The 16395-nt window shown below is 42.2% G+C and overlaps 2 long non-coding RNA genes across 3 annotated transcripts in view; one reads left to right on the top strand and one right to left on the bottom strand.

Annotated features, from left to right (window-relative positions):
- Positions 1–683: 683 nt before the first annotated feature.
- The window catches only part of LOC139581293 (uncharacterized), a 121047-nt gene continuing 105335 nt past the window's right edge, over positions 684–16395 (bottom strand). For both annotated transcript variants that reach the window (XR_011676181.1, XR_011676182.1), the window contains one exon: positions 684–1104. This is a non-coding gene — a long non-coding RNA (uncharacterized lncRNA). The remainder of the gene's footprint in view (positions 1105–16395) is intronic.
- Positions 8942–10381, top strand: LOC139581295 (uncharacterized). The gene is made up of 2 exons (XR_011676184.1): positions 8942–9504; positions 9637–10381. It is a non-coding gene; the product is annotated as an uncharacterized lncRNA (long non-coding RNA).

The raw sequence follows: 16395 nt of genomic DNA, 5'->3' as shown, positions 1-16395 counted from the left end.
GAAAAGTCAGAATACATTTTTTTTTTACGGTAACGTACATTCACCATGGCTGTTATGATCTCGTGAGTATGTTCTGTCATCTAACCCAGGAGGTGATTATCACAGAACAGCCTGCTATGGCAGTAGGTCTAGGCTACTGCTGAGCCCTGCTGCTCATGTAGATACTTGATTAAATGACAGACAACTTCTGTTCTTCTGAGGCACACATGTCAATTTGTGGATATTTCCACATTATATACATAAATCATACATTGTCACACCCATAGAACTAGAATTCTAATTCTGGTCCCACCTCCCTAACCGTGGGCTGATCATCATGGTGAGTTCTGTGTGCTTGACTTTATCTCCCTGTGTGGAACTGCAATTCATGTACTGTCTGATGTCTGCTTCTCATCGTCTGATCTAGGCCTATAGCGTTAGTGGTAGTTGAGTAAGCATCAAATTCATCCATGTGTTTACAAAGAAAGATTCTTTTAACATTAACAACGTTCATTAATAAAGTTTCTTGTCAGTTAAAGTAACGGTCCAGTGAAAACCTCACTTTTAAAAGTTCATATTCTCTTAGCCAAATAATGTTGTTGACTCATCCGAAACTCGTATTTGTAAAAACACAACAAACTTGTATCTCAAAACAGGCATTTCAAAAATAAGGGGGAAAAAGTCAACTGGAAGTGTCAGTTCACGATAGGCTTTTATTTTATTTTTACATGGGGGTGAAGTATTATTTGAAAAGACAGGGTTTCAGATGTTTTCAAAAGATGGGCAGGGACTCTGCTGTCCTTGCTTCATGGGGAAGCTGGTTCCACCATTGGGGTGCCAGGGCAGAGAAGACCTTTGACTGGGCTGAGCAGAGCAGGAGCTGCTCTCCCTTAGTGGTGTGAGGGCCAAGAGACCAGAAGACCCAGAACAGAGTACACGGTTTGGGGTGTAGGGTTTGAGCGTAGCCTGATGGTAGGGAGGGGAATTTCCTCTTGCTGCTCCGTAGGCAAATACCATGGTCTTGTAGTGGATGCGAGCTTCGACTGGAAACCAGTGGAGTGTGCGGAGGAGCAGGGTGACATGGGAGAACTTGGGACGGTTGAACACCAGGCAGGATGCAGCATTCTGGATAAGTTGCAGGGGTTTGATGGCACAAGCGGGGAGCCCAGCCAAAATCCAACATTTCACACATACATTTTATTCATTTAGCAGACACTCTTATCCAGAGCAATTTACAGTAGTGCAGTGTTTCCCAAACTCGGTCCCCAGGACCCCGAAGAGTGCACGTTTTGATTTTTGCCCTAACACTACAGAGCTGATTCAAATTATCAACGCTTGATGATTAGTTGGTTATTTGAATCAGCTGTGTAGTGCTAGGACAAAAAAACTAAACGTGCACTCCTTTGAGACTTGAGGACCGAGTTTGGGAAAAGCTGCAGTAGTGAGTTCATTTTCGTGCTGCAACTTTAAATCAATTACAATTTTAAAACTTGAAATCATTAAATAATATTTCTGTATAACAAAAATAATAGGCATATGGATGAATTTATTCAACTTCTAGGCTATTCAAGTTATCTCTTTGCCAAATATTCCATTATGTGTCAACACATTTATTCAACAATGTATATTTTCGTGAGATACATTTATTATTCCAAAGGGTTCCATCTCATATTTCCTAGATCAAACACTACACCATTAGGTCAATCTAATAGAATCACAACCGCAATGGTTTAGAGCACATATATCAACAAGTTTTACGTATGTGTCAACATCATTTTGGGGCCTAAAATATAAAATGGAGTTTCGGTCATTCCAAATATCTCCACACGACGGCAGTGCAGTAAAGCCAATGGAACGGCTACTCGCTGGCGGCAGGCACGGCTATATATCCGTGGCCTCACATTATTGTCTCCATGGAACTGAATAAGTAGCCTAACTAATAATGTATTCTGCTATCAAACTAGAAGAGCTTGAGAAAAAGTAGCAAATAATGTTTTGTCTCTTCACACTGTGTTCCATATGGTGTAGGGCTGTAACCTAGATTATGTGTGTTATCAGGTTGCACAACATTTGATTGTTGTGTGTAGTGTATCAGGTTGCACAACATTTGATTGTTGTGTGTAGTGTATCAGGTTGCACAGCAGTTGATTGTTGTGTGTAGTGTATCAGGTTGCACAACAGTTGATTGTTGTGTGTAGTGTATCAGGTTGCACAACAGTTGATTGTTGTGTGTAGTGTATCAGGTTGCACAACATTTGATTGTTGTGTGTAGTGTATCAGGTTGCACAACAGTTGATTGTTGTGTGTAGTGTATCAGGTTGCACAACAGTTGATTGTTGTGTGTAGTGTATCAGGTTGCACAACATTTGATTGTTGTGTGTAGTGTATCAGGTTGCACAGCAGTTGATTGTTGTGTGTAGTGTATCAGGTTGCACAGCAGTTGATTGTTGTGTGTAGTGTATCAGGTTGCACAACAGTTGATTGTTGTGTGTAGTGTATCAGGTTGCACAACAGTTGATTGTTGTGTGTAGTGTATCAGGTTGCACATTTAAACAACCCAGAAGCCTAAATTTGTTTCTTACTCTACAAATGTTACTTACCCGGCTATTGTTTTTTCTGTTACTTAAACATTACTTTTGTCACGAATACCACCGAAGGTGGCTCCCCTTCCTGTTCGGGTGGCGGTCGTCGCCGGTCTACTAGCTGCCACCGATCCCTTTTTCCTTTTCGTTTATTTCTGTCTAATTGTTTTCACCTGTTCCTTGTTGGGGTTTTGGGATGGGTGCTATTTATGTTCGTTTTGCCCGCTGGTGTTTGTGCGGGCTTGTTGGTTGTTACGTTTGGTGATGTATCGTATCGTGTCTTGTTTTGGGTTTTCGCTGTCCAGTGTTTGTAACGAGGTTTGGGGTTTGTTTAGCGCCAGTGTTTTGGGCATTCACACATGTTTTGGACCTGTTACGTGTTGAAGGACATTAAAGCGTTTTCCCCGTTCATTTCGCTCTCTGCATTTGACTCCTCACTCATTTCACTCACCCGCCGTTACAACTTTTGAATATTTTACTTTCATAATGCTCTAACAATAAAGAGGGGGTGCTAATTTATGTTGCAATTTTTTTCTAACACACACCACTATATATACAAAAGTATGTCCTTCAAATTAGTGGAATTGGCTATTTCAGCCACACCAGTTGCTAACCGATGCATAAAATTGAGCACACAGCCATGCAATCTCCATAGACAAACATTGGCAGTAGAAACTGAAGAGCTCAGTGACTTTTAACGTGGCACCGTCATAGGATGCCACTTTTACAAGGTTGTTCGTCAAAGTTCTGCCCTGCTAGAGCTGCCCCGGTCAACTGTAAGTGCCGTTATTGTGAAGTGAAAACGTCTAGGAGCAACAACGGCTCAGCCGCGAAGTGGTAGGCCACACAAGCTCACAGAACTGGTATCGCGTAAAAATCATCTGTCTGCGGTTGCAACACTCACTACCGAGGTCCAAACTGCCTCTGGAAGCAACGTCAGCTCAATAACTGTTCGTCGGGAGCTTCATGAAATGGGTTTCCATGGCCGAGCAGTCACACACAAGCCCAAGATCACCATGCGCAATGCCAAGCGTCGGCTAGAGTGGTGTAAAGCTCGCCGTCATTGGACTCTGGAGCAATGGGAGTGATGAATCACGCTTCACCATCTACTTCCGAATGCATAGTGCCAACTGTCAAGTTTGGTGGAGGAGGAATAATGGTCTGGGGCTGTTTTTCATGGTTCTGGCTAGGCCCCTTAGTTCCAGTGGAGGGAAATCTTAACGCTACAGCATACAATGACATTCTAGATGATTCTGTGCTTCCAACTTTGTGGTAACAGTTTGGGGAAGACACTTTCCTGTTTCAGCATAACAATGCCCCCGTGAACAAATCAAGGTCCATACAGAAATTGTTTGTTGAGATCGGTGTGGAGCAACTTGACTGGCCTGGCTTCAACTCCATCAAACACCTTTGGGATGAATTGGAACACCGACTGCGAGCCAGGCCTAATCTCCCAACATCAGTGCCCGACCTCACTAATACTCTTGTAGCTGAATGGAAGCAAGTCCCTGCTGCAATGTTCCAGCATCTAGTGGAAAGCTCCCCAGAAGAGGGGAGGTTGTTATAGCAGCAAAGGAGGAACCAACTCGATATTAATGCCCATGATTTTGGAATGAGATGTTCAACGAGCAGGTGTCCACATACTTTTGGTAATGTAGTGTATGTGTACATATGAAATATTAGTGTGACTAGGCTTAGTCTTTGGGATGTAGTAGTGCTTGTAGACTTTTTTTTATAGCATTTAACCTTTTACTGAAATAGGCTAAATCAGGGTCACACAGAGTGTTTCTTGGTAGTCCTAAACAAATCTACTTTGAAACAACAGTATACACCTCACACACACGGTTATGGGCTTTAAAAAAAGAAGACACCTGTACCATGTCAGATATAGAGTTGAAATGTATTACATTTTGAGTTTGCATCCCAATATTACACTTTATATACATCACAGAAGACTGAAATATAACAAAACGGTTTGACATAGAAACACCAGATATTTTGCAGTTAAAAAAAATGTTTGTTTATTAATGATGAAATTATGAAAAATATTAATAACATTCCACCCATGAGGCCATTAAGTCATTTGAATGCAGGAAAGGGCTACAGCAATGTCTGTTCCTCTGCTACCATTTTAACATGACCTTTAGGCTACTTGGGATACATGGTATGGATCCAAATAATGCTTTTGTAATGTTGATAAATGTAGTATGGGGATACGCTCGCTGTAATGAAATGAGTTATAAAAGAGGAATGGCTGTGATATTTAAAGCACTGCCCTACTCCTCATATGCAATCCCTGAAGGGAACCCACTTGGCAATAACTGATTGAATCAACGTTGTTTCCACGTTGAAAAAAGACATACAGTACCAGTCAAAAGTTAGGACACACCTACTCATTCAAGGGTTTTTCTTTATTTTTTACTATTTTCCACATTGTAGAATAATAGTGAAGACATCATAACTATGAAATAACAACATGTAGTATTTTATATTTGAGATTCTTCAAATAGCCACCCTTTGCCTTGCTGACAGCTTTGCACACGCTTGACATTCTCTCAACCAACTTCATGAGGTAGTCACCTGGAATGCATTTCAATTATCAGGTTGTTAATTGTTAAAGGTTCATGTGTGGAATTTCTTTCCTTCTTAATGTATTTGAGCCAATCAGTCGTGTTGTGACAAGGTAGGGGTGGTATACAGAAGATAGCCCTATTTGGTAAAATACCAAGTCCATATTATGGCAAAAACAGCTCAAATAAGCAAAGAAAAACAAAATCTGGAAAATTTCAAGAACTTTGACAGTTTCTTGAAGTGCAGTCGCAAAAACCATCAAGCGCTATGATGAAACTGGCTCTCATGAGGACCGCCACAGGAAAGGAAGACCCAGAGTTACCTCTTCTGCATGGATAAGTTCATTAGAGTTACCAGCCTCAGAAATTGCAGCCCAAATAAATGCTTTACAGAGTTAAAGTAACAGACACATCTCAACATAAACTGTTCAGAGGAGACTGTGTGAATCAGGCCTTCATGGTAGAATTGCTGCAAAGAAACCACTACTAAAGGACACCAATAATAAGAAGAGACTTGCTTGGGCCAAGAAACATGAGCAATGGACATTAGACCGGTGGAAATCTGTCCTTTGGACTGATGAGTCCAAATGTAAGATTTTTGGTTCCAACTGCTGTCTTGGAGACGCAGAGTAGGTGAACGGATGATTTCCGCATGTGTGGTTCCCACCGTGAAGCATGGAGGAGGAGGTGTGATGGTGCTTTACTGGTGATACTGTCAGTGATTAATTTAGAATTCAAGGCACACTTAACCAGCATGGCTACCACAGCATTCTGCAGCAATATGCCATCCCATGTGGTTTGGGCTTAGTGGGACTATCATTTGTTTTTCAACAGGACACTGACCCAAACACACCTCCAGGCTGTGTAAGGGCTATTTGACCAAGAAGGAGCATGATGGAGTGCTGCATCAGATGACCTTGCCTCCACAATCACCCGACCTCAACCCAATTAAGGTGGTTTGGGATGAGTTGGACCGCAGAGTGAAGGAAAAGCAGCCAACAAGTGCTCAGAATATATAACTCCTTCAAGACTGTTGGAAAAGCATTACTCATAAAGCTGGTTGAGAGAATGCCAAGAGTGTGTAAAGCTGTCATCAAGGCAAAGGGTGGCTACTTTGAAGAATCTAAAACATTAAATATATTTAGATTTGTTTAACACTTTTTTGGTTAGTACATGATTCCATATGTGTTATTTCATAGTTTTGATGTCTTCACTATTGTTCTACAATGTAGAAAATAGTAAAAAAATTAAGAAAAACCCTTGAATGAGTAGGTGTGTCCAAACTTTTGACTGGTACTGTATGTGTGATGACGTTGTATCAACGTAGAAAACTGATCGGACTTGCAAAAAGGGGGAATTTTGTATTTTTTTCACCTAACTTTTAAACTAAATCCAATGACATGGTGAATTTCAAGTTGAATTGATGTTAGCTGACAAAATGACAACTCAACCAAAATGAAATCAAAACTAGATGTTGAAATAATGTCTGTGCCCAGTGGGAAGTACAGTGGTGACTATAGCGCCCCCCTTCCCTCCACAGTTTAGAAGGCATTCCTCCACTGCCTCTTCCCCTGTGTGTATCAGTCTTGTGAATCCAAACTGACAGTCCCCATGGAGGAGCCTTGGCTTGGTGGAGTTGGGAAACTTCCCCAGCCATCTGTCCTAGAGAAGCCCCCCTCCCTCCACGCATCCCTCATTCCCACACTGGGCCTTTGTCAGCAGCTCCTGTCCCTGGACTAGGCGTGGTGTACGCGGAGGCTGGGGCGACCATGGGTGCTTTCACAGGCACCTGCAGATGGGACAAAGGGCCAAGGGTGCTGAGCCTGAAGACAGATTGATGCTTTGTGCGTTGAGGCAAGAGAGTGTGTGTGTGTGTGTGTGTGTGTGTGTGTGTGTGTGTGTGTGTGTGTGTGTGTGTGTGTGTGTGTGTGTGTGTGTGTGTGTGTGTGTGTGTGTGTGTGTGTGTGTGTGTGTGTGTGTGTGTGTGTGTGTGTGTGTGTGTGTGTGTGTGTGTGTGTGTGAAGGGTATTGGGAGGTAGTGTACTTAGCTAGCTGAGAAGTTTTGGGGGAGAGGGTTAGGGGTGGCGGGGGGGGGGGGGGGGGGGTTGGTGGTCTGTCACTCCAGTCTGTGTGAGTCCAAGCTTTAGAGGACCCTGCGAGATTGACAGCTTTTGTGGGCTGCGTCTCCACACAATGGTGGTGCTTTAATGGGCGGTAAAGCTAGAGTAGAGCTGTGGGGAAGGATTGAGGGGCGGTGGTGGTTGGACGTGGTGGTGGTTGTGGTGGGGAGGGATTAATGGATGGGGGGGGGGGATTACTGCTTTGCTTAGAGGGTACCAATTCATAGGCAGTCCAGGCCTCGTTATTCACTGAATGCATCCAGTGCAGGAATGCAGCAGCATCAATTAGAATGTGTTAGCAGCAGATAGCAAGGCGTAGAAGAAAACCCTTTCTCTCCCTTTTGGTTCCAGGACAACACAGTCCCACTATAGGAGGTGTCAAAGCCACAAAGCCTTTTTTGTGGCTCTCTCTCCATTACATTACCAGTGCAATATGTAAGGTGGAGACTCTTTTGATTGAAATTAAGTGGAAAAAACACTAAATCCTATTTTTATTCAGCAGGGATAATGGTGTTATAGTCTATAAAGGTCTTTAACTTCTTATCTGTGGCTTGAAATCTCCCCCTGGCGTTCTCTGCTCTCTCAGTGTCTTACTCTCATTCGGAGCATTATATTTATTCAGCGGTGAAGGGTCAAAGACAGACTGTTCAACAGGGCTGCTTGTAGCCTTAACTGCTGCATCACTTCTAATTGTGTAACAGTGGGTCAACGGTTTGTTGTGTTGTCCCCCTTTCCGAAAGGGAGAACGGATATGAATTAAAACAGTATCTTGTAAGCCATTGTTTGTTGTGGGTACAGGCCGCCACTTCAGACACTGAGGGGCTGGTAGATAATGAGTTGTTCTAGAACTTTCCAGGGTAAAGGATATAAAAGAAGGGAAGGAGTGGGAAACACTTTGACCATGATCAGATGTCAGGTTGACACACCACTTCGTTTTGTTTTACAAACAAAGATAATGGGGCCATATTTGAACTAATTAGCCTGCATTTCATTGAACGCTTTGTCAAGGTTTAACAACACTAAAGGTCCGCAAAATTAAAATAGAAGATTTGTTTATATTCATCTTTGAAGTAGTTATTAATGTCCTGTTCAAACTATGTATTAAGAAATTACTTTTAAAAGCATGAAGTCTTAGTATCTGTAAAGCTAGAGGCATAGAGTAAGAGTGTGTTAGTGTGCGGCCTCCAAATAACTCCAAAATACAGTGACTAACCCAGGCTTGAGTGGTTGTTATATGGTAAGAATGTTCAGCATCCATTTCATCACCCATTTCCTTGCTCTTACCACCAAATGGCACAGCTGCCACGTGAGAATTTGAGATTTTTGTTCTCCTAAGATTTAATGTGCGCTAACTGGCAGGAACCTCTCATTGAAAGGTGTACGCTTCGCTATGAGCAATTAAGCTGCATTTGGAGCTGAGTGAGGCAAAGCATCTTAAGAATAGGAAAGTAGAGGTAAACTGAACAGTGCAGAAAATTGGGACAAACAGAGCAACATGCAGAAATGCATCTCGGCTCTAGTTGTGTAATTGTAGAATAGTTGTCTAAATGCGTCTCCCAATTAAACTTGCTTCTTCTGCCAGGCAAAGAATTGGCAGGGAACTATGACGAAAAGTATTGCCACGTTTTAAATGCTGCCTCCTTCAGAGTTAAGGGGTGACGGGTGGGGGTGGGATCATTTGCACCAAAATGGAAAATCTGCTTTAAATATGGACAGATGTCTTCATACAGTACATGTGATGCGGGAGGTTACGGCGGGGGTGAGACCAAGACGGAAGGATGGAGCTCTCCTCCGGGAGATGGTGCTTCCTGAGTGGTGAGAGGGCACAGGAAGGAGAGGGTGAAAGAGGAGAGGAGGAAAGAAGAGAAGAGAAGAGAAGGGGAAGTTTACACTCTCGGTGGGGGGAGACATTTCCCTGAACACCAGTTGATGGGTCTCTCTGTCCCACAAAGGGTGGAGTGGTGCTGTCTACAGAGCTGCAGAACAGCCCTGTCTCTGTCTGGATTAGACCCTGCCTGGGTGCAGCACACAAAGGAGAGCTCAAGTAAACGGTTCATGAATGCTGATTAATTGATGCCATTTTTCTGCAGTGTGCCATGGAGATTTAGAGGGACGGAGACTGGGGAGGGTGTGTGGGAGGGGGAGAGTGTTTGCTGTTCAGGGTGTTAGATTGTTGTTGTCTTGGATGATCACTGTCTAAGTAGGACTACCCAAATGTTCTGAGTTTCAGAAGTAATTTTCCTGCAAAGTACTGTAAGTACTACATCTTTGAAATACAAAAACAACAACCTCAACTTCAAATATCACACTGCCCATCTCTAAACCCTCTGTGCTAAACTTAATTAACAGTTATCATTGCCACATTTAACCAGCACTGTCTTCCAGTCCAAGCTCAGGTGGAACCAGCTGAGATGGAGGTTCCCACGAGGGGGTTGAGGGGTACAGGTGTCCTAGGAGAGTGAGGGTGGCCCGGGGGACGGAGGGGCGAACCACTGGCCCATAGCCCGCCTCAATGGAGGGATCCCAGGGGCCAACTCAAAAGGCCGGGTTCCACTTGATGGAGAAAGAAAAGGGCTGTTTCAACCACTGCCCAGCAGGAAAGATCTGGTCGTGGAAGACCTCTTTCAGGACTCTCTGTTTGTCTGAAGGCTGTCACAGCAGATGAGTACTCAGCAAACAGCGTGAACAAGGATTTGAACCAGAAAACCAACAGGGCCTTGACAATATTGTGATTGGGACTTGTCTCTTTAGTGGGGGCTGAAAGGCGAATTGAGAGCAGGGACAAGTGCGCATTCAGAGCTGGACGTGGAAGCTTTCGGGTTCTTTTTGATGGATTCTGGCAGATAAATCGCAGTCTGTATGTGTTGGACAAAGTTAAATCATGTTAATCTCCTCTTTCGCTCATTTAAGGTAGAATGGGTGTGAACCAGTTCCACTTCCTGTCCTCTTCTTCATTGAGGTCTCACAAAGTCATTGGGTAATCTTATGTCCACTTTGTTCTGTCTTGAAAGATTTGGGTGTCCTTGTCATGTCGCCATGTTGGCACTGACCACTATCCCTCTGAAAATGTATTGAAATAAACATCACTCACCAGATGATTCAATAAATAATTTTAATTGATTTAAATGTATATTTTGTCTTGTACAGTTCAAAATAATTTCAGTTTCTGGCTTTTCCATTTTCTAGATAAGACTGACTATTGTGTGTACTCAAATCTTGTTCCTGTCCCTGTCCTCCTGGCAGGCGGATGCTGCAGGGTAACACTCAGAGCTGCCGCTGTGTGGAGCTCAGAGGTAACCTATGACCTTAGAGTTTAACCATGGTACCATGTGATACCTTTCATCTTGTCCCAATACTGACTATGTCAGGGTCTGTCTGGGGTTAGGATTCACGTTTCCTAATTGCTTTAGGCACCACACGCGAGCATATAAACTCACACACAGACATACTCACACAAATACGCTCATGTGTATACACAGACACTCACACACTCACGTGCTTCCATACACACCTGTCACCTGGAAAGCATACAGAGGGATTAGTGGGGAAGCCTCTGCTTATTACACTGAAGGAGAGGAATGGGCCTAGATGAACCTCCATCTCACACTCACGTCTGTCTAACATGCAGCTCAAATGAGACATCATATTTTCTGGTAAAATTGTGTTTTATAAAGTGAACCTCATTTGATGCTATTGCATTGCTTTTAGTTTACCTCAATATAATCACAGTTTTTGTATTTTTTCTAAATAAAATGTTCACACTAAGAGTGAAAATGACATTTCCCACTCTGCCTTGCTGTTAAAAACGAACAGAAAGAGCAGGCTGGATCGGTGAGAGTAGATTACACATAAAAACAAACCGATTTTATGCTGCTATTTTGTTTCCTTTTTGACTTTGTGTATATTAATCAACCTATTTATCCAATTGATGGTGGGGGTAGAGAGGCTGAGAAAGAGCAATGTTGTCTGTTGGATGAGTAGCTCTAACTTTGAAGGTTTGTGAAGAGAGAAGGCTTGTGATGGAATGGGCCTTGGAAGGACTGTGACTTCTCCATTGAGAATGAAGGGGCACGCTGAATTAGCTTGATTTGCCTGTGAATGGGAGCTTTCCATTGTTCCTGTCAGGGAGCTGTCAGATCCAATAGAGAAAGTGAAAACCTCCTTTTATCAACCTTTTCCAAGTGAAACTGAACAGGCAATCAATAACTGAATTCAGGCCCTGGGGAAAGTCAAACGGAATGATATGGAGGTGTTATAAAGGGAGTATTTGTCAAATTGCTAAGGGGGAAAAAATAAAATAACTGATGTCATTTGGGCACAGTTTGGTAGTGAGAATAACAGCAAATTGAAAATAAGGCATCAATCATCCCAGCAAATTTAATGATTATGTCTGGGATGGAATAACCAAATACTACTGAAAAGAAATACAATTATGGCTATTTTTTTATTTAACCTTTATTTAACTAGGCAAGTCAGTTAAGAACAAATTCTTATTTTACAATGACAACCAACCCTGGCCAAACCCTCCCCTAACCCGGACAACGCTGGGCCAATTGTGCGCCGCCCGGTTGTGATACAGTCCGGGATTGAACCAGGGTCTGTATTGATGCCTCTAGCACTGAGATGCAGCGCCTTAGACCGCCGCGCCACTCGGGAGCCTTAACAGGATAAACTGATTTCATAAACATTTTAGGTTATTGTGATGTTATGTTGATGTTATTAGCTATATATTTTTTTTAAGTCACATGATTTATTGCAAGCCTGCAAACATTAATTTGAAAACTGCAGGATACCTGTTTTGAGAATGTAAAATGTACTATACACATTCAACACAATGATTTACTTTTGAAATCAAACTTGATGAGATTCCATTTAATCTGTTCTAACCAAAATGTAGATGTTTTGGGAAATATTCACAATGAAAAAAGAGCTCACAGCATGTATGGAGACTATTAACAACAGACAGTAACTATTTGTGATTACTTTTTGAAAGACACTCCGTATATCACTGCCTCTGTAATAAGACAGAAGAACTGGGAGTGTCGAACTGTTTTCATTAAAGGAATGACACCATATTATTTTGGGGTTTCATTATATTGACCTTATCGTGCTATTGTCCCGTCCCTGACACCATGATAATGCCTGAATACAGACGGAATTATGCTGAGGATAAAAAGGTCCTATAGTGGCGGGCCAGTTCAATTATCCCTCTAAACACTGACAACATGGAGAGAATAAAACACAAGCCACAGTCCAAGCTGCTCCCAAGACCTCTCTTCTTTGTTATAACAACCATTGTTACAGAACTGAGCAACATTGTTACAGAACTGAGCAACATGAATGCAGAGGAGAATTTGAGGTGCTTACTTTTTCAGTTAGTTACACACACTTGCTTGTAGACCCTTTGTCATTGTGTTTGATTTGTGTTCAAAGATTTTTGTATAATATATATATTTTTTAAATGTTAATTTAAAAGACAAAATCATGGTGTACTTCAGCAAATATTATGTCAAAACATCTAAACAAAAACGCAACACTGACTGTGAAACAAACAACTTATTGTGAGAAATAGAACAGATATAGCAGGACAAATATACTGAAATGATCTGTGAGTTGTGTTTATCAAGAACACGTTTCCTACAGAACTGTGAGCTGAGAAAATAGAGAGAAACATTCAGTGTATATTACCATCCGCTGGGTTCAAAAGCTGTTCATATAGACTTCTTAAATACATTCATCAACTCATTTCCCCATATTGCTGCTTCCAATTTTTACGCTGGATGGAGAAAATTAATCGGATCATTTAGCCTCATCAATCAATTTAGTAATTGAGGTCTTAATTGATGGCAGTGATCTACAGTTAATTGAGCACCTCTATTTTAGCCTGTCATTGTTAACGGTACTCAGATACACTACCCAGCAGCTGGCCCAAGTCTTTGGGTGAGTTTGGACAAAAGATACGAGTTTTGTTTCCTGTTCCCATTCTCTGAAATAAACGACCAAAACAAACATCTATATTGTTAAACCGCCAAAACAAACATTCATATTGTTAAACAGCCAAAACAAGCATTCATATTGTTAAACAGCCAAAACAAACATTCATATTGTTAAACAGCCAAAACAAACATTCATATTGTTAAACAGCCAAAACAGACATTCATATTGTTAAACAGCCAAAACAAACATTCATATTGTTAAACAGCCAAAACAAGCATTCATATTGTTAAACAGCCAAAACAAGCATTCATATTGTTAAACAGCCAAAACAGACATTCATATTGTTAAACAGCCAAAACAAACATTCATATTGTTAAACAGCCAAAACAGACATTCATATTGTTAAACAGCCAAAACAGACATTCATATTGTTAAACAGCCAAAACAGACATTCATATTGTTAAACAGCCAAAACAAACATTCATATTGTTAAACAGCCAAAACAGACATTCATATTGTTAAACAGCCAAAACAAACATTCATATTGTTAAACAGCCAAAACAAACATTTATATTGTTAAACAGACAAAAAAAACATTCATATTGTTAAACAGCCAAAACAAACATTTATATTGTTAAACAGCCAAAACAAACATTTATATTGTTAAACAGACAAAAAAAACATTCATATTGTTAAACCGCCAAAACAAACATTTATATTGTTAAACAGCCAAAACAAACATTTATATTGTTAAACAACAAATACATGTAGCCACATTTCAAAATCTAACTCCAAAAGATTTTTCCTCAATAATAGCAAATTCAGAAACTCAATCTAAATTTGGGTGTTTGAAATTGTTGATGCAATTTTACACTGTGAAACGACTCTTTTCCTTCCAATGACGAGGGCATGTGAGTTTTTCATCCAAGTAATAGTCAGCCATCCATCTTCTGTGCACTGTGACGTGATAAAACTCTGTGTCAAAGAAAGCCTTAGGTCTAATGAGTGTCTCAGTCACCTCAGACTGGGAGCCTGGTGGACAGCCCTGCACCACAGAGCAACTATTCCCATGTATTCCACTTCACTGTCCTCCTTTCTCTCCACCTCAAAACCCTTATACCTTTACACTCTCCCCCAAATCCCCCCTTTCTCAGAGTAACCAGTCCAGTTAAACATTTTAGGCCCTGGGCTAAGAGAGTGGTCGGGAGACCATAAAGGGGGTTAAGGTTAAGTCGCCAAGCTCTCCCAGGATCGAGTCACTATCGCCGGGGCTAGGTAGGGCTGTGACTAGGGCTGTGACTGGGGCTGAGACTGTGGTGCTGGAGGGCAGCACCCTTAATTGGGTTAGAGAATACTTTAATTACGGCAGGTTCCCACATTCCTGCTCCGGAGCGAGGACGCCTCCAAACACAATACGAGCCTGAGCCTGGGTGAAAAAACCCAGCGAACTCCAGGCCCGGAGTGCAGCTGCGAGGCAATTATCATCAAGCACTCCCACATCTGTGTACAAACAATCCCACAGCTGCTGGCATTGATACTGTAGATGCAGAGCAGGAGAGTGAAAGCTCAGGTCGCCCTCCAGGGCCCCAGTATCGTCTGTGAGATGGGTGCCATGCCTCTATTCATCGCAGTGAGGTATCTGTGACACCTCAGAGCATTGAACGTGTTTACAATTTCAAATGAACTGTCACACACTGGCAACAGAGTGTGCTCATTGTTGACATAGAGTGTTGTATAAATGTTTATTTCATTATGCAAAACGCCCAGGAGACTTTATAGGACGGCTAAGTGCCGAGGGTATACAGCCCTTGTCAGCCTTAGCAACAGTGTAAACTCCCACCTGCCCCAAATCTGCTATTTGCTGTTGTAACGGACACTTCCTTAAGAGGTGATAGGCCTTGGAGAAAGAAATTTCACATTAACAACAGCAGCATCAGGTAGAGGAGAGGTCCTATAACCGGAGAGGCCTGAAGTTTTGTTCCCCCAAGATTATAGTATATTGTATTCACACTTTATACATTTTTAGGGGTAGATTGTCAAATAATTTTCCTTTCATAAAAATGTCTTTGTTATCTGAAGTAGGGGTGGTAGTCAAGTGGCTGTTAGTACAGTAGTAGTCTTAGTAGATGTGAGGTCGTATTATATATGGGTTGGGTACTAACAGAGTGTTTATTGATTATTTGATTGGCAGCATACTATGAGAATGGGGGAGTGTGAAGCTGTGAGAATATCTGAATATGTTTAGGTAGTGTGACAAAGTGTGAATTTGGTAAATGTGCTGTAGCATTGTAGAAATGTGTTTGGGTGTGAAAGATTTGAGGAATGGGGTGTATGTGTGATAGGGGAATGTGAGTGTCAGTGAGTGGGCCCGTTTGTGAGAAGAACTCATCACTACCATGACAGAGAGGGGCTAGTGTGGGAGAGGGTAGATGAGTGGGGCTTTACACAGAAGGGTAGAGGGGGTGTAGTAGGGGGTAGATGTTCTGCCCTGCCTGTCAGAGCTGAAGGCTGCTGGAAGACTCAGCGGGAGTCCCGCTTGGCCCCCAGGATGCCCTGTTGCTACGGCAAGGCCCCGGAATGCGACCAGCACACAATGGGTTCTTAGGGATCAGAGGGCACTCCGATTTGATAACCACATTAAAGTCCCAGCAACATCTGTTGGGGTGCAGGAGAAAGGGCCATCACCAGGATCTAACCCCCCGGAACAACAATCATTAACCCCAAACCTTGAGAGAGAAGGGGGACAACGGCCCTCTATTTGTCAGCCGCCCTGCTCCGGGGGCTAATATTTTACCACCAAACAGCGTGAGAAGAGGAGCTGGCAGGGGCTCCATGCAAACGAGAGAGGGATGATGGAGAGAGGAGAGGATGATGGAGGGAGGAGAGGTTTACCATAGTTTACTCACATCATTAGCGGAATGGCATCATCATTTATGGGACCCACACATAAACACCCCCACACCTCCACATAGACCTCCATCTTGAAAAACGCTAATTAAGTTGTCTCTATTCAACTGCTAGCAAGCATTAATTCAAGTCAAGTTCTATAAGAAATAAAAAATACTCAGTTCATATTTTATATAACTATGGACACAAGGTGGTAAATGAAACTCTGGAACCCTGACACACTACATGGCCAAAAGTATGTGGACATCCCTTCAAATTAGTGGATTCGGCTATTTCAGCCACATCCGTTGCTGACAGGTG

The sequence above is a fragment of the Salvelinus alpinus genome, chromosome 7, assembly GCF_045679555.1.
Source record: "Salvelinus alpinus chromosome 7, SLU_Salpinus.1, whole genome shotgun sequence".
Classification (NCBI taxonomy): Eukaryota; Metazoa; Chordata; class Actinopteri; order Salmoniformes; family Salmonidae; genus Salvelinus; species Salvelinus alpinus.
This window is presented reverse-complemented; position numbering and strand designations above follow the sequence as displayed.